A 24,318-nucleotide genomic window follows, 5' to 3' on the forward strand; every position below is an offset into this window, starting at 1 on the left:
GAAAAATATTAAAGCACAAATAATAGCTACATAAGACCAGAATCTCCTTGCTTTAACACTGTGATCACTAGTAACTGCTGAAGTCAAGGTTGCATAATATCTTTGTCCTGATCCTATATATAAAGTCCATATTTTCTGAACCATTCCTTCGTGGACTGAAATTATTCAGTCTTAGTCTCTGCTCAAAGGTGATTTTTTTTTCAGGAAATTTTCAGTACAAATGGTTAAGCCATTACTACTCTTACCCCAAAAAAGAAGAATTGTGATATATTTTTTTGCCAATACCTCTAGTGCTGAAATGGCTAAGAGAAGGAAACTGAAATATAGCAGAGGTAAAGCTCTCATTAATGAGAATTAACTTTGACCCTTTATTGATGAAAACTGATTTGGCCCAGTTGTTTGAAGCTATTTAGATGCCTAAGGTAGTTAAGCAGCAAATACCTTAAATAATCTGGCCCTTTGACCACTGTATGTTCTATATCCTTTTTTTCTTGCTTAACGTGTAAGCAAAATTTTCCAAAGCACCTAAGAGAGTTAGGCACCCTAGTCCCATTGAAACTCACTTAGGTATTTTAGAAAATACCACCCATATTTGCAGGTAAAGAAGATTCTTGTGTGTTGTGTGCCTTAGCTATGCAGTCAAAAATACAGTAAAGGTGTACAGTGAATGAGACAAGGCCCCCAAATGATCTCTTGCCATATTCACAGCCTGTCTTGCAAGACTGGTAATGAATGAGGCCTGGCTATTATCTAGCACATGCAATTTTAACTTTGTCATTTTTTACTTTTGCATGCTTAACCATGAAGCCCTTACTTCCTCATAACATTGATTCCATGATGTATTTCTATAGATTTAATTCATTATTATTACTACATTAGAAGTATTTATGGCTTAGTCCTTTTCCCATTAAAGTTAATGGCAAAACTGTAACTGAGCCCAATATGACAAAAATTAATCCCTCTAGGATCAGATCATATCTCTTCTGAGGTGATGCCTACAGGGTGGAGAACTCAGAAAACTCTTCAAGGTTTGCTTCAGAAAAGGATCTGGTAATGCTCCTTTTAGAGGTATGGGTTAATCCCAGAGGGAGTAGAGCCATGGCACTAACTCAGATATTTCTGGGAAGAGGGAATTACAGTCCTTGCCCCCAGTCCCAGGATGGACTATGTTCTGCTCCCCACTCATTCCTTTGGGCTGAGGAGTCTCTTACCCACACAGTCCATGAGCCGGTGCTGCCAGAGGTTGAGTTCTCAGCAGACTTCCCTGCCCTCCATTACACAGGAACAGCACACTCATGCATCAGGTCCTAACACTACTCACAGAAATTTGGCCTGGCCACCCTTCCATCAGTATGGCAGCAGGCATAGTGATTTTGTAACTGGACCACTGCTTGAAAGTGATTGAGCCATTCCCCTCCCTGCCCTGAGCTCTGCAGCCTGTGGAACTTCGAGCAAGTGCAAAAACTTTGGAGGAGTGGGTCATTTTTTCTTCCACCATCTCCACCATACCCTAACTGGTGCTATTGAAATAGAGGACAACCTCCAAGCCACCATCTGGGTGGAAGTTCCAAACCTAGACGACTACTCTTTTTTTCCCTGTGCAACTCCCCTTTCTCTAAAATGGGTTTAAATAGAGATTAGATGTCAGCAGTGCTTGGAGCCTCATTAACTCCTGTGTGGATATCAACATATCTAGCAAGGGAGAGTATCATGGCAGGAGTTTATGCTATGGCCTCACCTCTCCTGCCCCAAACATATTCTCTCTCAGGCTGCATGTACTCTTGGAGGTGAAGATGTGATTCTCTGCTTGAGTAGACACATTCATGCTACCTTGGAAAAAACAGTAGTGTAGCTGCAGAAGCGTAGGCAGCATCAATTGGGGCCAAGCTAACCATCCTGAGTACAAACCCTCCTGGATCCAATAGGTACATACTCATGGATGCTAGAGTGATGATATCTAATTGAGCTGGAAATCACATACTCAAGCTCCAAGGGCAGCTGTAACTTCAGAGTCATGACATCTCTAGGAATAAGGAGACTTTGGTTCTGTCAAAGTTAAAATCAAGACTCACAATTTGTCAGACCACTCTGTTTTCATTAGCAAAGCGCTTCGCCAATAACATTCAGATAATGTGAGTGGCCATGCAAGATCCAAACAGTCTTATTTATACAGATAAAATCAAACAAAAGGACAAAGGAGAAAACAGCAAAATTCACCTGGGGCATAGCATGCATATCCTACTTCCTTACTAACTCCTATCGATCTAAAATTGTTCTATGTTAATGTCTGTTTTCCTGACACCTGTACAGACAGCATTTCTTTAATCCTATCTATTTTGTAACATAATTCATTCTACTTTGTTCATCAGCAATATTTAAAATCATCATATTAGCACTCTGTTTTGGGGCAGTCACCTGGGTGGCATATTTTACACAATTTTGGATACAACAGGAGATTAACTGAAAACATACAAAAATCACTAAGATTCCAAACAGGATAGTCAGGTAGGCCAGAGAAATTGAACAGGTTGTTAGCCACTTCCATAAGAAACTCGGCTCTTCATGGGGAAGATATATATACACACAACATTCTTTTCCAATGAGTGCACAGGTCCCTCCTTTGGCCGCCAGCACTATGTCCAATGCCTGACGGTTTTGAAGGCCACCTGTCGGACCGCCCTGTTTCTTTGGCCAGAGTTTTTAAACTTTCTCCGGTTTCATTTGCCATTATTTCAACTACTGCTTGTAACCTCAGGAGCCTTTTAAGTGGGATAAAGGAACTGCCAATAGTCTCTTCCCAGGTGTCATTACTGTTCCATATTGTGTTAAACGGACAAGGTCCTCCAGTGAGGTCTGGGGAATTGAGCCAGGACAGGAACATCAGTTTGAGAGTGGGCTGGGATGTGGCTGCAGACCCAGCATTTAGAAATATTAAGGGTCTGAGCTATCCACACTTGCTGCTGGATAAAAGACCTTCAGACACCAACAGCCGAGGAACAGGCACCACATGTTGGAGGCAGGGCCCTTCTGGTTCTGACAACCTCAACTGAGGGAACTGTAGTCACAGTTTTATGTCCACCAGGCAGCAGGCGCTAGGCTCACTACTGCTTTTTCTTGGGCCTTGCTTTAGGTAGTCATCTGCTTGCAGGCTGTTCCTCTACGTCATCTTCTGGAGTCAAAATTGACTCTGGTCCTGAGGTGGTGATTGGTTCACTGGGGTGGTGCATAGACAGTTTAACAGCCATCTGGGTAGTAAGCAGTGCCTGATGATTCTTTGATACTCTTTAAGTCTTTCCTGATGCATTCATTCCTCATTCACACAAACAGATTGAGAATACAAACAGTAGTATTTTATATAGAGCAAAAAAAGGCATTGCAAATTGAACCTTGCTAAGTTTTACAATTAATAACCAAGACAATTTACATTGAGACCCAGGCCTTCAATGTTTCTCTAATTTACTTAACATAGACACAATAGAGAATCCTGTCTCTTACTACCTAAATCTTAAAACAAAGAGTTAGAGAAAACAGAATCTTATAGTCCCAGAGGGTCATTTCTTTCTGCTATTCAAAAGGGTGGCTGGTAGGATGAAATCAAATTATACATTATAAAGTCCAGCTCCTACATATTATACACTGCACATGTTCTAGGGAAAAAGCACATTCCTTCTATACTACAACTTTTTTTTTTAAACATTAGCCATATCAATTTTTACATACGATGTAACTGTTTTTTATCAAAAGTGACAGTCTGATTACACAGAGCCATTTTAAGGCTCAATGTTTTTAACATTGCTTCTTTTTGTTTTATGCACCTCACCTGTTGCTTCAGAGGCACTGTTAAATTTTTCTTTTTCACTACAGTTCATATCTGCTATTGTTACAAAAAAACCAACCAAACAACCAAAAGACTCCAGAATCTCTCCCTATTCTCCTGATTTTGACTGCCCTATTGCAGCCATGACTTGTTTTTATTTAAAAACATTTTAAATTTTATAAAGAATAAAGCCAAACAACACTAATTACCTGTGTCTTACAAAAGGTCTGTCAGTTTTGCAACTTTGAATTAAGAGTCAAATGAATTTTTAGTGGCATTAAAAACAAAAACAAAACCAATTTATCTTACACCTACAAAACAGGAGTTTTACAAACCAGATGTGCTGGTTTAGCTTCTTAGAACTTTACATATTTTCACAGACAAATAGATACATACACATTTTCTATTCCTTTACACTGCTTTGTTTTTACATAGCTCTATATATATTTGGATTATTTACAGGCACTCTTGAATGGCTGCAAAGAAACCAAGAATTCTCTCTCTTTAACATGGTCCTTTTAACATTTTCACAAAGTTTAACTGCTTAATTCTCTCCAGCCTTTGTAGAGTTAACTTTTCACTCTTTCCTTAAATCACTCGTTTATCTCCCAAAATAACACCTTTATCACCTCAGATTTCACCATTTTAAGTATTGTTCCAGGGGTTCATGCCTGCACTTACTGCTTTTCTTACTGCCAACACTATGCCCTTAGGGCTTCCAACCTGTTTTTCAGTTTCTTTATCTGTTGCTTGCCTGCTTTTCTGGGCCCGATCCTGCTTTTTTTTCAATGAACTGTTTGTGAGTGATATTGTGGTCACTTCACAATTTTGAAATAAATGTTTAAGGAAAGGGACCAGGAAGGCCAACCCTCCTTGCTGAATTGGTAGTGGAACTCTAAAGAATCAGTTTTTGAGGCAGACAACAAAGGGAACAGAACAACAATGAGATGGGAGTATAATAAAGCTTTTAACTGATTATTTGAATATTTGAGAGAGGCGAGTTTGTTTTTTTTTTTCTTTGTCCAGCTACGATTTGCCTCTTCCCACCACTGAATGAAACAATTAACCTCCTCTTTAGCCAATTTAGTTTTAGGTTGGGTCTTTGTTCCAAGATTTTAACAGTGGCCACTGAGTTTTGGGATCCCCTGAGTTAGCCTAGACCATTTTTCCAGAAATTTTCTTACAGGAGTCTGGACCCATCCTAAATATATAAAATGAGCCAGTCGTTTAAACTGTCTGACTTCTGACTTCTGGTTACCCATACAGAGGAGGAGGACACACACCAAATCACAAGAAGGAAATTGGGTTAGGAGCCCACAGGCACGGAGATGGCACCCAGACTCAAACACTCCACAGGAAGACGGATAGACACAGAGACAGGACAGTCCTCAGTCCGGACAAAACACAGATATAATTACCTGACCAGATTCCTGATGCCAGATCCTGGGATCCCTACCAGAACAGACTTCACTGTGGTTGTGCACCCTTCTTGTTATAGTGGAGGACTCATCCTACAAAAACAGTCAGGAATCACACAGCCCAGCGAAGCGCGGTTGCCATCTCGGTGAACCTCCAAATTGTCAAAGTTAAAATCAAGACTCACAATTTGTCAGACCACTCTGTTTTTATTACATTCAGATAATGTAGTGGCCATGCAAGATCCAAACAGTCTTATTTATACAGATAAAATCAAACAAAAGGACAAAGGAGAAAACAGCAAAATTCACCTGGGGCATAGCATGCATATCCTACTCAAATTGTTCTATGTTAATGTCTGTTTTCCTGACACCTGGACTCCAGCATTCCAGTGACTTTCCTTAAAGGTACAGACAGCATTTCTTTAATCCTATCTATTTTGTAACATAATTCATTCTACTTTCACAGTTCAATTCTCTGTTCAACCACAGACTGCCTTTGTGACTTTGGAGAATTAATCTCACTGCCTCATTCTCCAGCTGTAAAATGGGGATAATGTTTTCCTACCTCACAGGCATGTTGTGAGGAGAAATCCTTGAAAGATTGTGAGGTGCTCAGAGACTACAGCAATAGCAGACGTTTACCTACAACAGATAGATGGAGTTGATTCTACAAGGCTTCTTATGGGCTCCCAGGGAAATCACCAAAGTACTGATATCCCTCAGACCTTCAGAGCTTTTCAGTCTCATTTAACTTGTAATTGTTCCTTTGTGTGCCACACTGTATATTCCGGAGTTTTCACCTATCCCTTAAGGACAGCTTTTTTTTTTTTTAAGAGGGGAATTTTGGTAACCATTTAATCATTTATGAAATATGAAAATGCAAATGAACATGATAGCAGAGTAAATCATTTTCTCATCTCCAAAGTAAATCTTTTGCAACATTACAAGTGCTGTGGTTTATGTATAATGTTGTCCACCGTACTGAGCCATTCAAAACTGTAAAATGCAGTAACTAAAATAACGATAGATGAAGCATTGTCCTTACTCACAGTTATTTGACATTGGTTTACTGTGACAATAACTGCTTCATTATTTAATGGAAAACAATGTCACTTTCAAATGGCAAAGCATCTTCTCAACACTTTATTACACAATTGAAAGGATTGATTGCAGTTGATTGGATTTTGTCTCTAGGACATAGTAACTTCCACATGTCCCTGGATTTAACAGTCACTTTTGCCAAGCTCAGGGAAATCTTGATAGCCTTTGTGCAATCCTTTAGATAAGGCTTTTTTTTTTAAAGCTTCTGGAGATAACATGAGAAAGTGGAATTATTTTTAGAAAGTTCTCATTACACAGGTTTCTCTTCCTGTTTGATATAAATAAAACAGCCACCCTCTGTTCACTGGTACCAATTTTTATTTGCCCCAAGGGACTGAGGAGTTTCATCTCAGCTGGAGTCCTACTCATGGGATTGTTTAAAAAATGGTGACAGACAAATCAAAGACACCCAATTTTATTCTACACTCACTTACACAGGTTTTAAACTAACATAACTCCAGCGACATCAGTGGAGTTACTCCTGAGAAACCAGAGTCAGTGAGAAGAGAATGAATCCTGAGAAACTCAAACCACTTACTTTTAAACAGACACACTTAATAATCCCATTTTAGCAATATATCTATTAAAATAAGAACAAATCCCCAGATGTTTTCATTCTCATGCCTCACCCTCTCCAGTTTAGTATGTAATTCCTTTAGCTTTTTCTATTTAGGTAAAAGTTGGTCACTGGCAACGAGGACTGTTTAAACTTGTCACCTTTCAACTATATTCCAACATGTGCATGGCCTTCTGTCTTCAGAAGATGCAAACTTGGAGAGATGCAAGCTGTTATACATGTAAAACTAGTAGAAGCAATAAAAATGATCAAAAATAGAATGCACTCCCTCCTGCCTCTCTCTCTTCCCCTGTCACCACCCTCTTCCCACCCCACTCCCACATAAATGGATTGTGGTATTAGGAAAAAAAGAAATCTTGTGTTATTCATAGACGGTTTTTCACATTTGGACATCCAGCATTTCCAGCTGGCCCAGGGACCTGATTCAAAGCACGCTGAAATCAATGGAAAAATTCCCAATGACTTGAAAGGATCAGGCCACCATTTTTGCACTTTTCACTTCTTTTCCTTTTTAAATTAAATGTATTGCTTCTCTACACACTGCAGTCCTCTGCCAACTCAGTAGACAGAGCTTGGGCAGGGACAGGACACGCTTGCCCAAAGCTGAATTGGAAGAACAACCAATGGTGAGATGAGAGGTTAGCTCCGTATTCCCATCTATAGGGACTGCAAACAAAGTATCTGGTTTTATGATGGCAGAAGATATTGCTCTAGGGAATGCACAAAGGCCACAGAAAAGGCATCAGAAAATAACTGAAATACATTTTGGTTTTTACTAACCTTGACAAGACCCCGTAAGGGGTATGGCCTAGACTCCTAATCTATACAGTGCTACCCCAATCCATTTTGCATTTTTGATCAGTTTAAGCAATGATGTGAAGCTAACTAAATTTTCTTTAACAATGGGGTGCTTCAGCAGAGTGTTTTTAAAATAAAGGCAAAAGTGCACATAAAGAGTAAATAGGTAAATCCTGTAATTAATACATTCTGTAAGTTACAGAAGGAGAGGAAAAGAAATCCATCAGAATAGGTCCTATGTAAAGTGCTACTTTATCCCTGTGCCTAGTGGGTGGACAGACGACCTGAATAATAGTGTCTGCGTATCACCTGTACAAGCTCAGAGTGGCTCTGTACCAGCCAGAGGGTCCAAAACTACATGTAGGAGATCTGGAAGGGCAGTGATTACTATTCCAATTTGCTTGGACCCTCTGTTAGCTAATGAAATACAAATATTATTAGTCATTTTGCTGCATTAAGTAACACTTACAGGCCCAAACTGAGACTGGGCCTCCATTGTGCTAGGCAATGTATAAACACATACAGCGCTCAATTGTGAGCCTTATTACGCGCCTGTGCATGGGTATAAAGAGCCCCTGTACTCTCCTGTGTAGGCTACATGGGGTAGGGGGTTAGAAAGGAGAGCAGCTGCTATTGGGCCCTCTAACATGCAGGTCGGCTGGCCTGTACCAAGTAGGTGGAAGTAATCTGCACATAGAATCATGGAAGGGACCTCAGGAGGTCATCTAGTCCAACCCCCTGCTCAAAGCAGGACCAATTCCCAACTATATCTGAAACATTTTGCTTCCCCTCACAGCAAGGAGGAAGTCACAAATGATAAAGTCAATGGGGCTTTTTGAGGGAGCAAAGGTTCCTCCTGCATGGATCTGATTGCAGGATCAATTGCAATAAATAGATAAGAGTTAGAGATGTATAAATACTTTCAAAATGGATGCCTTTTCTTCAAATAGCAAATACCTACTGGCCCTAAATTGTCTATCCTGCATGCCATAAATATTGCTAATTTCTTGCTGACATCATGGTAGATGTGGATCTTAACACGGAAGTTTTTACCCATAATGTAGATTTGTGTAAAATGATATTTGTCTTGACCCTTCCCATCAAGTGCGCTGGTAATCCTGTTATATTCTGTAAATTCTGGGGGTCAAATTCATTCTTAATGAAATCCCATTGACTTTAATGGGATTATATGAGAGTTGATATATATATGGTACAAACACAGGGTTAATTTATATATATAACCATATATATATATGAATCATATGCAAAGTTTGTCCCTTGAATTCCCTTTTTTTATACTATGTGTTAAAAACAGTCCAGCCTTGAAAGGTTTCTATTAAACTAAACAGGATTCCCCCCTGCCCACAGAATAACTGGACACTGTTGTGCTTTGAATTTCACCACATTTACATTAGTCATTTTGAGCCTCCTGTATATGTCTGGAGAATAGAAAATTTCTAAAGGGCATCTATTTAGAAAAAGGCATATCCTATTGCAGTGTTAGCTGATTAATTTTATTTATTAATATGCTGAGCAGATGATTTTCTATTAAGTTAATCTTCTTCGATAATTGCTATTTCAGAGAGTAATAAACATCAGATTCTCATTTAGGTATGGATATGTTTTGTAGTTGTTGATAGGCCACACAGGCTTCTGTTGTTATCAATGTATAATAAATACAGCTATTTAATTATTTTATAATTGTATTTAATTATATATCTGGAACATGTTTTGATTAGGCAGCTGCAAAACACATTGAGTATATAGAGGTTAAATATGTTCATCTATATTAACTATGCATAGTGTATTATCTAATTTTAAATGCAAATTAGTAAGAGATAACTTAAAATATATTTTAATTTTTAGATTGTGGAGTAATAATGATATACTTACCACAAATGGGCTTTTAAAATTAGAATTCCATTATTAACCATTGTACTCATCTATTCTAATACTTTTTGAAAATACAGTTTATATATGGGGTTTCCAAGTCATTTTTTGATGTAGGATGATTATAATTTTCAAAAATGTTCCATTTGTTACCAAAAAAATTAGCATGCTCCAAATAAAGGGCAGTGGTATTTTAATAAGCAGGATATTTTTAGCTGTTGATGATAATTAACATCTGGGCTATCAGTTATGCATTCATATTGCAGCATTGTCAGATCTGAGTGGTGCTATAGTAACTGGTATGTTTGTTGATGTGCTTCTATAAGTTTCCATTTGGTTATACTGTAATAAGGAAAAAAATAAGATAAATATCATGGGCCAGACTAGAACCTCAGCTATGACTGAGATGCACACAGCGCAGCTCAAGTGGGAGTTGTGAAACTGACTTTTATGCTTCCCTGTTCCTGGGTTGTTTGTGTATTAGGCCAGAGCCCTGGAATACTAATAACCAGAAGGTTGACAGTAGTCCTAAGGGACTGATACTGTAGCCAAAAATGTGTAGGATTATGAAGTCTTAGCCATGTCCTCTCCACTATCAGCCAGATGAGGGGAAAGATCTGCTATGCTCGCTGTACACCACCAGAGGATCTTCCTAGATTGGGAAGATCCTCTTGTGGCAGGTGATACTGACTTTAGGGACAGATTCCAGTAGCAGTATAATGCTGTCTATATTTTTCACGTTCAGTCCTCTCCAGCCCTAGTGCATTCTTTTACAAATGGCTTTTTAAAACAAAACCAAAAAACCCCTAGATTTAAAAAAAAAAGGTGAAAAATCAAGCACATGAAAGTTAGGAATGCCTGAATTGTAGTCCCCTTGCACATCTGCATTATGATAATCTTCCATGCAACAGTGTTTTGGGAAGCAAAGCAGACCTCAGAAATGATCGGAACAATTGCAGGGAAAGTCCTGCTCAGTCTCTACATCCATGAGCTGGAGTATGTTCAGTGGTATACAGAATCCTCAAAGGATTTAGCTACCAATCGTTAACAAGTCTCTATTGAGCATGTGAAAATAGAGATTTTTCCAAAGCTTATAATTTGCCCAAATTTGGATAGATTTTCGTGGAAAAGGCAAAAGGCTCATCTCTGATACTATAGCACCTGCTGCCAAATTTTATATCTTTGCTTCAACATATGAAGGCATTAGTTCTTCTTAACAAAACAGTTGGAAGATCTATGTATTTATTTATTTATTTGCAACTTGGAGAAAACTATATATATATATATATATAGTAATCTCATTCTTCTAATGTTTTAACTGAAACTTACCTCAGGTTCACACCTCCAGCTTCACAGCTGTAATAATAGAACATTTGCAAGTTCCACTTCTACTTTGTGCCATTGGCCCATGTAAATGTAATATGTTCCGGCACCGTAATTTCTGCTGCTTTGCTTTTCTCTGGTGATTATATTTTGTTTATTAGTTTTGTTTTTGTTTTTTGGTCTGAGAAATATCTCTTGAGAGATACTAAAAGTGCTGGGCAGATTAGCTGACAGATTAGCTGCTCAGTAGAGACATTTTTGGCCACCATCTCTGCATGCAGTTGGGGACAGGCACTTAGAGATGGTTGCTGGCATCAGTTACCCAAACCCTCCAGCATAAGGATTTTCTGTGTGGCAAGAAGAAACAAATCAAGTCAGTGATTTAATACTGTCTGAAGGGATTCTCCCATTAGAGAAGCCTGCAGAGTTCCTGGAAGTGATACTTCAGGTGATTTCAAGCTTTAGCAGCTAAAATAGATTTATATTCCTCAGACTGGATGCTGAATTTAGAAAGAAAACCTTAGCTGGAATCTGATGTAAAAGCATAAAATCAAATATGCAACAGGAATTGAGAAACCCAAAAGATGTAGCTAGGGCTGTGATAAAAGATGGTCCATAGAAAATAGGTAGTTTGAGCAATTTGAACAGAAGTTGCAACATGTGAGTTATATAAGACCATAGAAATTGTTATACTGGATCAGGGCATTAGCCCCTATGATCTAACATCCTTTCTCTGGTAGTGGCCAGTATGCGATGCTTCAGAGGAAGGAGCAAGAGACTCAGTCATGGACAGTTATAGTATTATTATTTACCCATAGGGAATGGGTTTCTAGCCCTTATTAAAATAAACACAATCTTTCCATCTAATTTTACTGTGAATGTTCTTCTCATTATCCATATACAGTACCGAGCTCTTGACCTCTGTGATATTTTGTGGCAGTGAGTTTCACAGGTAAGAATTATGTACTGTGTTATAAAAAAAAAACTTCTTTTCCTCAGTTTAAATTAGTTACCTTCCAGTTCCACTGGAATATGAGAAAGGGTAAATAAGGGTGAATGATTTACCTGTGCTATGCTGTTCATTATTATGTAGAACCGTTTCTTTCCTCCTACTTGTCTCTTTTCTAACCACATATTACCAGACTACAATTTTCTCCAACTGCATCATCTCTGCTTTTCCATAACACAAAGAAGCAGTACACGTATCCTCAGAAATATTACATTGAAAAGACATGGGACTGTTATAACTTAAGCTGTGGCATTATTTATTTGTTTTATTGTGGCACCTAGCAGCTTCAGTTATGGACCAGGATCTCATTGTGCTAGGTGCTGTACCAAGATAGAAGAAGAAAAAAACAGTCCCTGCCCAAGAGAGTTTACAATCTGGGTAATACAACTAAGAGTATAAAACAATCTTGAATAACTGAATAGTGATCACCTGAAGAGAATGAGAACAGCCCACCAAAGAATGGATGAGGGGCACTAGCTTGTTTCTCAGCATGGCTCTCCTTTTGTGCCGACTCAGGCAGGCAGCCAAACTGAGGTAGCCTAGTTGGACTATGTTTGTCAGATGCCTTTTTGCAGTCCAGTGAAAAATACTCTACCCACATATCCAACTATCCATAAGTGGGGCCTTTCTGCTCAGTCCTGAAACAGAACAAACAACAATCAATTTAACAGTGAACGTTTAAATCAAATATTATCCCCTTGCGGAGGCCCAGTGTAGGATCTAAAGCAATGTGATGGCCAGTGTCCAGTGGACTGTGTCTTGTCTGCTTCCTTTCCTAACACTGCAGCAGCTGTTGTAGCTGCCCCTATTCTAAATCCATGACAGCCAAAATCCTCTGAAGACATACCAAGAAACTCAATTCCTTTCTTCAACACTGCTGTGAACTGATACCTGGTTAAAAAATTTCCATCTCCATGGGATTGCTCAGGGCCCATAGACTGAACTGTGATGAATGTTTTTAATGCCTGAATGGTACAAATGCCCACTTTCCTGCTCTCATTTAGCAAAATCTTGGTAGTGCAGCTGAGTTGATCTGTTTTCGACAGTTGACTTTCCTTGTTCCCATTGAAAGTCTCCAGTGACTAGTGCTCTGCCTGGCTCATTCGTCTTTGATCCAGAAACTAACCTTTTCACCCTAAAAGTCTCCAAAAAGGCCACCAGGAAGTCTGCTTTAAACAGCATTGCCTTGCTTCCTCTACTAAAAAAACTTGAGGAATGTATGGACTATATCCTTTAAGCTGTGACTAGTGATTGATTGTATGGGATCTACCCTGGAGCTTTTGAATGTTACCAATGTTTTCGTACACTGTGAACTAAGAAATGGCTACTCGTCCACTGCAAACAAAAGTCCCAGCATGGCCAATCAGCCACCCTGTCATGTCCCACGCAGTCCAATGGGAGCAGTAGTGACAGAAGAGGTTCCAATACCAAATGGTACACTGGACCCACCATTCCCCAACCCTGCAGTTCAGGGAAGGAGGAAGAAAAACAAGAAAGAAGCAGAACCTTTTCCCGATTCCATATACACATGCTGCAGGCTATTGAGAGGGGGGATTGGAAGAAAAATGTATAACAATGCCGCTGTTGCTCCTATCTGAGATCTCCCACTCACTGCGGGGAGGGGTGGGGGGACATTCCCCATTGCTCTCTGACCCATCAAAGACACTTTGCAAGTGAAGTGAGAATTTTCCAGACCTTAGTCAAACGTGCAACTGACTTCAAACAGAAGGTTTTGTTTTGAGGAAGAATCAAGTAGGAATTAAGTAAAGACCACAGTAGATTTGCCCCTTTGGTAGAACAAACCTGCACTGAGGTTATTTGTCAACTAGATTATTATCTCAGAGATTCACTGTGTCAGTTGGTATCCATCCAAATTATCAAGGATACTGTAACATAACCTAAGCAATAAAACACTTGGTTAATTCACCTTTGTAAGAAGCTTTTATAAGGTAGATGTTCTTCTTCAAGGTCTTTGTCAGGGTAACAGGCATATTTTAAAAGTAAGTTAATATAACAAGATGACCCAGCTGAACAGCAATGTCATAATAAATATATATATATAATATTCATTCTGAATTAGAGAGTTGACAGATGTTTGACAAACGTGCAGCCTGCTCTGAATATCAGAATGTTTGGGATAAGCCTTTTTGTACAAAACAGAATTTAAAAAGAAAGAGATAATGTTACAGTATCCTGGATAATTTGGATAGATACCAACTGACACTGTGCATCTCTGAGATAATACTCTGGTTGACAAATAACCTAGAGTGAAATTTTCTCTACCAAGGGAGCAAATGTACTGGAGTCTTTACTTAATTTTTACTTGGTCCTTCTTCCAAAAACAAAAACAAACAAACAAACAAAACTCTTCTGTTGAAGTTAGTTGCATATAAGTCCCATAAGTCCCATATATAAGTGAAGTGAGCATTTTCCAGACCTTACTCAGTCAAACTTGCAACTGACTTCAACATGAGGTTTATTTTAGTTTATTTTATTTTTGAAGAAGGACCAAGAAAGAATTAAATAGAGTCCACTACATCTGACCTCTTTGAGCTGGATCCTGCAAAGTGCTAAGTACTGCAGCTCTAATCCAGCAATGCACTTTCTTATGTGCTCAGAGTTAACCATGTGTTTTGATGGAATGGCGCCACAATGATCAGCACCTGGAGAGACTGTGCCCTTTGTGCTTCACTAAATTATTTATATGTGATTTCACAAAAACTGTTACCAGATAGATCTTGATGTTACGGTGTCTTAAACCAGAAGACCATAAATTGTGATGCACATTTTTAGCAGCAAGTGTAGTGTGTTAGTGGTACTAAAAAGCAATGGTCCTTCATCAACTTTTTATTTTTAAGTTCTTACATTGATGTGCAATGTCTTGTTACATTATTTTGAATAGGTCTTTGGGAAAATATTCTCATAACTGGTAAAAAAAATCACATTTGAGGGTCTGTGAAACATTTTATTTCTTAAGTATTTTGTATAATTGAGAGTTGCCTTGGGTCAATGTAAATAGTGGGGGGAAATTGTGGAAATCTGATTTTTTTAAAAAAGGGAAATTTTGTTATAGTGTTAGGTACAAATTTGATAACCCTGGGGGAGAGAGAGTTTCTTATATACAGGTGCAGAAGAGACACAGTACACACAACATCAGAGTAAGCTCCCACACATGCCCATTCTCCATGAATTTATCTAGTTCTTTTTGGAACACTGTTATGGTCTTGGCTTTCACAACATTCTCTGTCAAGGAGTTCCACCGGTTGACTGTGTGTTGTGTAAAGAAATACTTCCTTTTGTTTGTTTTAAACCTGTTGCCTATTAATTTCATTTGGCGACCCCTAGTTCTTGTGTTATGAGAAGGAGTAAACAACACTTCCTTATCTACTTTCTCTACACCAGTCATGATTTTATAGACCTCAATCATATCTGCCCTTAGCCGTTTCGTTTCCAAATTGAAAAGTCCCAGTATTATTAATCTCTCCTTATACAGAAGCCATTCTGTACCCCTAATCATTTTTGTTGCCCATTTCTGAACCTTTTCCAATTCCAATATATCTTTTTTGAGATGGGGAGACCACCTCTGCACAAAGTATTCAAGATGTGGATATACCATGGATTTATCTCAGGGTTTCTCAAACAGTGGTCACCGCTTGTGTAGGGAAAGCCCCTGGCAGGCCGGGCCGGTCTGTTTACCTGCCCTGTCCGCAGGTCATTGATGATTACCTGTTCTGTTCATTCCCTCTGGGGCACCTGGCACTGGCCACTGTCGGAAGACAGGATATGGGCTAGATGGACCTTTGGTCTGACCTAGTAAGGCCATTCTTTTGTTCTTATGAAAGAGGCTTGGATATATCAGTGGAGACCTCAGAAGCTTACAAGCTTTGCCGTTGAGTTCAATGGGAGAAGGAACTAGACTATGAACTAATTAACATGTGATGGTTGCCAGAAAAAAGAAATCAGTATTTGCCAATAATTGTCATCTGATGTGAATAAATATGTCAAGGACTGAGGGATATCTCATAAGATCTCTTCCATACAGTTAGAAAAATTAAAGGTCTATCTCCATGTCCTACTTTTTTTTTCTAGTGGACAGACATGAAATCCTTGTCATGTTTCTCTAGAACAGGGATCGGCAACCTTTGGCAAAGGACAATTTGTTTACTTGCTGAGTCCACAGGTTCAGTCAATTGCGGCGGGAAGCGGCGGCCAGCACATCCCTCGGTCCGCGCTGCTTCCCGCAGCCCTCATTGGCCTGGAGCAGCGAACCGCGGCCAGTGGGAACCACGATCAGCCAAACCTGAGGTATGCCACGTGCCTAAGGTTGCCTATCCCTGCTCTAGAAGCATCCTCTTGGATTCCTTTAATAGAAACCTTAACTTTTATTAAACACAGAAATAACAGTGCAAGTGAGAGTTCAAAAAACTAGCTTAGAAGCCAGCAAAACAGCTATGTTGCACTCCAGTGGTCTGTTATTGTACAGGTCCAGCTCCAGACTAAACACAGATATAGGCTAGAATATTAGTTGCAAAAATGTACAATCTTGTGTCTTTGCCTGGACACTACCAACCAATAGGTATAAAGCTGCTCACATGGACTTCAGTTTAGGCAATGTGCATGCTGTGACATGTTCGGTCATAGAGACCCCCTTGTGACTGTTATCTGATGTGCTCGAATTACCTCTGAGCTCATTTTCCCTGTCAGTTTGGGACTTGTTGAGCCAGACATGCTAGTCTGTTGCAACACAGAGCCAGGTCTGGTCAATTCCCCCAAAGCTGCGGACTTTAACCAAAAACTGCTCAGCAGGTCACCTATCTCCAGCACCCAGACACCCAATTCCCAATGGGATCCAAACCCCAAATAAATCTGTTTTACTCTGTATAAAGCTTATGCAGGGTAAACACATAAATTGTCCGCCCTCTATAACACTGATAGAGAGATATGCACAGCTGTTTGCTCCCCCAGATATTAATCACTTACTCTGGGTTAATTAATAAACACAAGTATGAAAAGTAGGATTTAAGTAATAATAACAGACAGGACAAAGTCAGTCACCAAGCAAAATAAAGCAAAAACATGCAAGTCTAAACCTAATATATTAAGAAACTGTTGATAGGTAAAAACTCACCATTAGAGATGTTCCAATAAGCTTATTTTACAGACTAGACTCCTTCCTAGTCTGGGCCCAATCCTTTCCCCTGGGGAGAGCTGGCCAATCAGCTGGTCAACGGGTGTCAAAAGTTCCAAGGGAAGGAGAAGCTATCTTACCCTTGCTGCTGGGACTGTCTCCCTTCATCTCTAGCCCTATTAAGTTTCCCCACCCATTGAGGCAGGTGGATCGCATTTTTTTACATTTCATTTTTAGAAACTTGCACTAATTTATTTACTCATTTCCATCCTGACCTCATTCAATAATTCCTGTATTCCCAGATCCTTCTCTGACATTTTCAAACTTTATACTAATTTACCGTTACAGTAATTTCTTCACTAATGTCCATACAGAACCCCGTCATTACTTCCTGTATTACCGGTTCCTTTTATGACATTTAGAGGCAGCATGCAGTGACTCTTGCTTATATAAAAAGTGTTTGCTTTAAAAATTATTAAAAATTCTTAGTTGTGTTTATATATTTACATTACTTATTTATACTAAAGTATTATAATATAAAAATCCGTTATTTGAGAGACAATAGGTACTATCTTGTAACGGGACAAGAATCACCACTGCGGTGCTTCCCGCTGGCTGTCGTGGGAATTAGCTCTCATTTTGCCAGAGTGCCTTTGTCTAGTGGTGTCTTTCCCATCATCCCGCTCGTCTCCACCTCCAGGACCCATGTTGCTCCCCAGATTGTGGTATTATCTTCTGGACACAGCCGAAGGGTCCCACTCGGTTCTCTCCCCCATTCCGGGGGACTCAACAGTCCTCAGAAAAGTCACTTGCCTCAGTGGCAAACTGCAGTCCATGCACCGGCCACTCCCCTCGGTGGCAAGTGGGGAGGGGCAAGAGGGGTGTCCAGGCCCACCTGCTACTCTGGATCCCAGCCCAGGGACCCTATAGCCGGCAGCCACATACTGCACTCCTCCTACTCTGCTGTCTCCTTCAATGGGCCACTTCCCCATAGCCCTAGCACTTTCTCTGCACTTTTATCAGGGCCTCAGTCTGGCAGCCAACAGGCTGGAGCTCCCGCTTGCTCTTCTGACCCTGACCAGCATGTTCTGGCCATGGTGCTATCTCTCTCAATGCTCCTACAGGGCAGCCAGTCCTCCTCCCTTCGCTTCCAAGGCAAGACTACCTCTCTTCTGCTTAGCTGCCTGGTCCTGATTGGCTGCTCCACTAAGCCCTATTGGCTGGCTCAGTAAGCCCTCTTCTAATTAGCTGGGTTTTGTACAGCCTCCCACAGGCTGCTTTAACCCTTCTTCTGCCTGTGTGGGGCATCTTCCTCCCCATACACCCTCCCCCTTAAGACCACACACCTGTGTGTGTGTGTGTGTGTGTGTGTGTGTATCTTCCCTCACAGCTGGGCCCGCAGGTGTCTCTGTCCTGCTGCAGGCTCTTCACTAAGAGGAGCAACCTTCTTCCGTCCTCTAGGGTCTGGGTTCCCACCATAGCCTGGCCTTCTCCTAAGTGGGTTCCCCAATTGCTCTACCTCCTCCCTACCTCCCACCCAGACTTCAGTCATCACTGCCCTTTTGCTCTGGTTAGTCTCCAACCAAGCCTGTTTCTCAGACATCCACACCTTCCTCCTCTGGGGGCAATGCCTCTTATTCCCATAATACAAGAACTAGGGGTCACCAAATGAAATTAATAGGCAGCAGGTTTAAAACAAATAAAAAAAAGTTCTTCTTTTCACAGCGCACAGTCAACTTGTGGAACTCCTTACCTGAGGAGGTTGTGAAGGCTAGGATTATAACAGCGTTTAAAAAAGAACTGGATAAATTCATGGTGGTGAAGTCCATAAATGGCTATGAGCCAGGATGGGTAAGGAATGGTGTCCCTAGCCTCTGTTTGTAAGAGGATGGAGATGGATGGCAGGAGAGAGATCACTTGATCATTTCCTGTTAGGTTCACTCCTTCTGGGGCACCTGGCAGTGGCCACTGCCAGTAGACAGATACTGGGCTAGATCGACCTTTGGTCTGACCCGGTACGGCCATTCTTATGTTCTTATGTGACCCTCTTTATGGCACTGGAAGCACTCTGTTCCCCATCCTGGTAGGGGTACTCTCTCCTTCACTGTCCCTTTTTCCAGTAGGGGCACTCCCTCTTAAAGTGGCCCCTCTGCCCACAGGCATAACATTGCCCTACTTGGGCTTCTGGCCTCCTGCACTTGGGGCCTTGCTTCTTTATTCGCTCTCTATAGCATCTATGGACGCTCTATCACCACAGCTTAAGCATATACATCTACTGCTCTGCAGCCAGGCCACACAGTCTCTCAAGTAGTCGAACTCCATTTCTCCACCTCTATTGTCTGTCAGTCTCTCAAGCAGGCAATAGTCCCCACAGTCTCCTAGCTTTCCCTTGTATCAGGGTGACTGCATGCTCGTATTCTCCACCACATGTAATGGGGCTGGACACACCACCATGGCACCCCCTGCTGTCTGTCCTGGGAATTAGCTCTCATTTCACCAGAGCGCGCTCGTCTAGTGGTGTATTGCAAGTCATCACTCTCGCCTCCACCTCTAGGACCCATGTTGCTCTCCAGACCGCAGCATCCTCTTATGGACACAGCCCTCCAGCTGTGTCCCACTCGGTTCTCTACCCCCTTCCAGGGAACCCAACAGTCCTCAGTCCAGCCATTTGCCTCGGTGGCAAAATTCAGTCTCCAGTCTAGCCACTCACCTCAGTAGCAAACTACAGTCCATGGGCTGGCCACTCCCCTCGGTGGCAAGTGGGGGAGAGGGCAAAAGGGGATGGGGGATCCAGGCCCACCTGCTTATCTGGGTCCCAGCCTAGGGACCCTATAGCCAGCAGCCACATACTGTCCCTCCTCCTACTCTGCCATCTGTTTCCCTGGGTCACTTCCCTGCAGCCCTAGCACCTTCTCTGCCCTTGTGTCAGGGCCTCAGTCCCGCAGCTGTCAGGCTGGTGCTCCCTCTTGCTCCCCTGACCTGCCCAGCACTAATCTGTCCATTGTGCTATCTCTCTCAACCCTCCCACAGGGCAACCAGTCCTCCTCCCTTGGCTTCCAGGGAGAGACTGCCTCTGTTCTGCTCAGCAGCCCTTCTTATATGGGCCAGCCTGGCCCTGACTGGCTGCTCCACTAAGCCTTCTCCCTATTGGCTGGCTCTTCTGAAAGACTGCTTTAACCCTTCTTCTGCCTGTGTGGAGCAGCCGCCCCACCTAGGGTGACCAGATGTCTCGATTTTATAAGGATAGTCCCTGTATTTGGGGCTTTTTCTTATATAGGCTCCTATTACCTCCCACCCCCTGTCCTGATTTTTCATACTTGCTATCTGGTCACCCTAGCCCCGCCACACATGTGCAAACAATATGATTCACTTTCTGTCAAAATAGCTTCTACTGTAGTGCCTGATCCTGCCATTATTGGTTACTTGAGTAACTCTTACTGAAGTCAATGGGATTATGCGTGTGACAAAGGATTACAGATATGAGGAATGCTACGCAGAATCAGTTCTATTAAACAGAGTCAGGGCCAATTTTTTTTCAAAAATAAGAAAAAAAATAGGTTCTTAAATCCATAATTAGTCCCTTGCCTGAATTTCACAATTAATGAGCACCAACCAGTTCTCACTGACCTCAAATAAATGTGATGGCATACCTTAACTGTTGCACAGTTGGGTAAAATATTCAAAAGTGTCTAAGTGACCTAGGACACTGTCTAATTGAATGGCTATATTGAAAATTGTGTTCATTGTCTTCAATTGGGAGCTGCTGGGTGTTTAGCATTTTTTAAAATCCAGATGGTGCTTAATATGGAGTAAAGAGCTTGACTTTAAACTCTTATTTGAAGAAATCTTGTCCCCTTTTAATGATGTATTTACAATATTCCTAAAGAATGAAAGTATATAAACTTTAAAATGTATACATTAGAGGTTATTTATTAATATTTTAAGAGACATTTTGTGGGAGACTTCAAACAGACTATTGCAAGACATGCCACAACAATTTAGAATATGCATGTCAAAGTACTGTATTAAAGAATCTGGTGGAAAATGTTAACCAATGCTAAATCGGGATTTTCAAAGTCAGATCAAATGCAAACTCCTTCAAGAATTCCTGCTGCCACGTGCTCAGTAAATATCTGCTTGACATATCATCTTATCATAAAGTGATCTGTTTATTAGCAAAGTAGGTTTCAGCAGCATTAAATCACTTGCCTAATTCTGAGAGTGGATAGCAATGATCTATATTGGCTAATAACATATGGCAATGCTAGTTCTGAAGTACTTAAAGTTGTTCAGGATCTATGTAATAAGAAATGAACACGAGTTAATTTTAATAATAGCGTATAGTTTAGGACATCACTAACTAATGCCCACTTGATTTTTAGGAAGTAAAAATAAAAGACAACTAACCGTCTATATACCCATATACAATGTATAGGACAGATGATATTTTACGAGAGTGTATCAGACACTGGATTAGTTTCCTCTCCCACTGGATGTCACTGTTGATCTATATTAATGAAACTTCAAACACCTTTATCTGGTAGTAAATAAGATATTTGCAAAATACAGAAATGAGTAAGCTGAATTGTTTAACATTTTTGATCTTTGCACTGAAATTAAATTTTATTTTGAAAATTACCACAAAGCTGTTTGCAAAAGCCACTCAATTTCTTGAAATTTTAGATATTGTTTGTGAATGATTTAATTAATAGCATTAATTATGGTGATATAAATTTTATTCAGACCTAGTGCTCTTTTATATGGTAAAGCCCCCTACAAAAATGAATTTTAATCCACTTATTTTTGTGGGAGTAGCAAAAAGCCCTCATACATTCAAGGCTGTTATATATACCAACACATAGCTCCATTAAGAAATAGCAGTGTGGCATCTCTGATTATATTCTGTAATCTCCATTGATATATAAAGGAGAATTGTTGTGTCATCTCGAGAGAGAATATTAGGGGGCTGAAGCCACTTACAGAACATATACTATAATATAGTTCTTACTGAATAAAGCTAGATCCAAATTTTATAATATGTGTTTGCAGAACAGTACAGTGTGTGCTATGTGTTGGAAAAAAGTCACCTTAAAATTATGTGCCAGGTGGCCATCGTGCTGATAGATCAGAGCACTAGTTGGATGATGATGTAGGTCAGTGGTGGCTAGAGAGGAGTTAAATAGCAGAGACAGTTCACAGCAGGCCCGGATTTTAATATAAAAATAGCCAGTCTGAGATTTGGGGTTTATTGCAGGATTTCTTGTTTAACTAAATAACAAAACCTTGGCAAAAGATAGTTCCTGCTGCATAGCTTTACATCAGTATATGACAAAATAAACAGGCAGACAGAGTCAGTCTTCACCAAAGCTCCCTTTCTTTTCTATTTAGAGCTGGTTAGAACATTTTCACTGAAATGAAATGTCATCAAAGCCAAAATCTGTAGTGAATACATGTTGGGGTACATAAGGTTTCTGTTGGGAAGGGTGGGTCTCTCTCTCTCTCACACACACACACACTTTATAGCCTTGTGTTTAGGGCACCAGCCTGGGGTGTAGGAGTCTGAGTTTCAAGTTCCTGGTCTGCCTGATTCTCAATAATCAGAGATAAAAAATTCACTTACAAACACCCTTCCCTGAATCAAAAATCTCGGAGTTTGATCCCAAAATGAACATTTTTACAGAATTCTGTTTTCCCAAAAAATATTCAAAAGATTTTATTTTCATTCCAAATTGGAATGAAAATAAATTTTGAAACTTCAAAAGTTGCCACAAAACAGAATTGTCATCCCCTGCCAGTTCTGTTTCTGATCAGCAAAACCCATATCTTTGTCTGTCTCTGATACACATAACCCAACTCCTCTTTAAGGTGCTGCAACTAAATAGATTAAACTGTGGTTAATTAGCTGCCAGCTGGGAGCCACCTTCTTCCTAAAAGAAACCATACCCAGGCCACTATCAGGCTTGGTGCAGGGAACAATAGTTCACAGTCAGGATCATAGAATCATAGAATCTCAGGGTTGGAAGGGACCTCAGGAGGTCATCTAGTCCAACCCCCTGCTCAAAGCAGGACCAAACCCAACTAACTAAGGATGCCACCAAATTTATTTAACACAAGACAAGTGGGAGGTTTGAGTCAAAGATGGAGATGGAGTTGCATTTGGGAATATTCTTCTTCTCTTCTCTCTACTACTTCAGCTGCTTGCTAGAGTTAAGGGCTTCTGGGATTTGTAGTGTGAGTAGACCAGTCTCCTATCCAATCAGGGTTCTGGCATCCTGAATTGGACTAGCCTGAACAGAACCCTTCATAAGAAGGCAAAAGGGAAATTGGGGGCTGCTCGAGTGGAGGAGGGAAGGAGTGGTGGAAATATTGCAAGAACAAATATTCTCTCTGCCATTTTGGTTTGTATGCCAGATCATGGTTCTCATAAAAATAGAGATGCTGAATTGTAGATTTAGTAGCATCCAGAACTGAATCCAGACACCTGGCTGCCTTCTTCCCCCTCCTTGGTACAATGCACTCCAGCTACCTAGCAGGGGTCCTGATGTAAACACCAGAGAGTCACTGCTGTCCTGGTGTCTCCTGCCCCCAGATCCTGCCAGTGCTGGAGCCTGGGCAACACACTCTAGTTTCCTAACAAGGGTTCTATTGCAAGGACGCAGAAGCCACTTCTGTCCTGGAGTTCCATTCACCCAGATCCTCCCACTGCTGGAGCCTGGTTCCCTTCTCCCTCCAACCTGCACTGGAGTTGCCCAGAATTTTTCAAACTCCGCTTTCCCTCCCATAAACTTGTCCATCTGCCAAACACCCATGGTTCTCACCATTCCCATCTTTGGCATCATCCCTTCCCTCTGGCTACATTTCCCCATTCTTGTTATCCTCACTCCTCTACAGTTGCCACCAGCTCTACCTGCTCCTCTTCCCCTCTCCATCCCAATCTCTCCCCTCCTCCTACCTGTACAAATCCAGGTCCTACATTCACGCCTGTCTGTCTTGTCCAGGCTCTCAATATCTTGTGTCTCAATTACTGCAACATCCTTTTCTTTGGCCTAGAAAAATACAATCTTGTAGAATGCTGCTGCAAAAATCATCTTCCTAGCCTATCACTTTGACCATGTGTGAGGGGTGACACTGGCTTTTAAAAGGGAGCAGGCCCAATTCACCTGTGACTGGTCAGCTGACCCCAGCTGAGCATTAAAAGAAAGCACTTGATTTTAAGGGGAGAGAGACAGAGTGAGGGGAAGCGTGGGTGAGCAGATG

This window comes from Mauremys reevesii, linkage group 1, assembly GCF_016161935.1.
Source record: "Mauremys reevesii isolate NIE-2019 linkage group 1, ASM1616193v1, whole genome shotgun sequence".
NCBI classification, from domain to species: domain Eukaryota; kingdom Metazoa; phylum Chordata; order Testudines; family Geoemydidae; genus Mauremys; species Mauremys reevesii.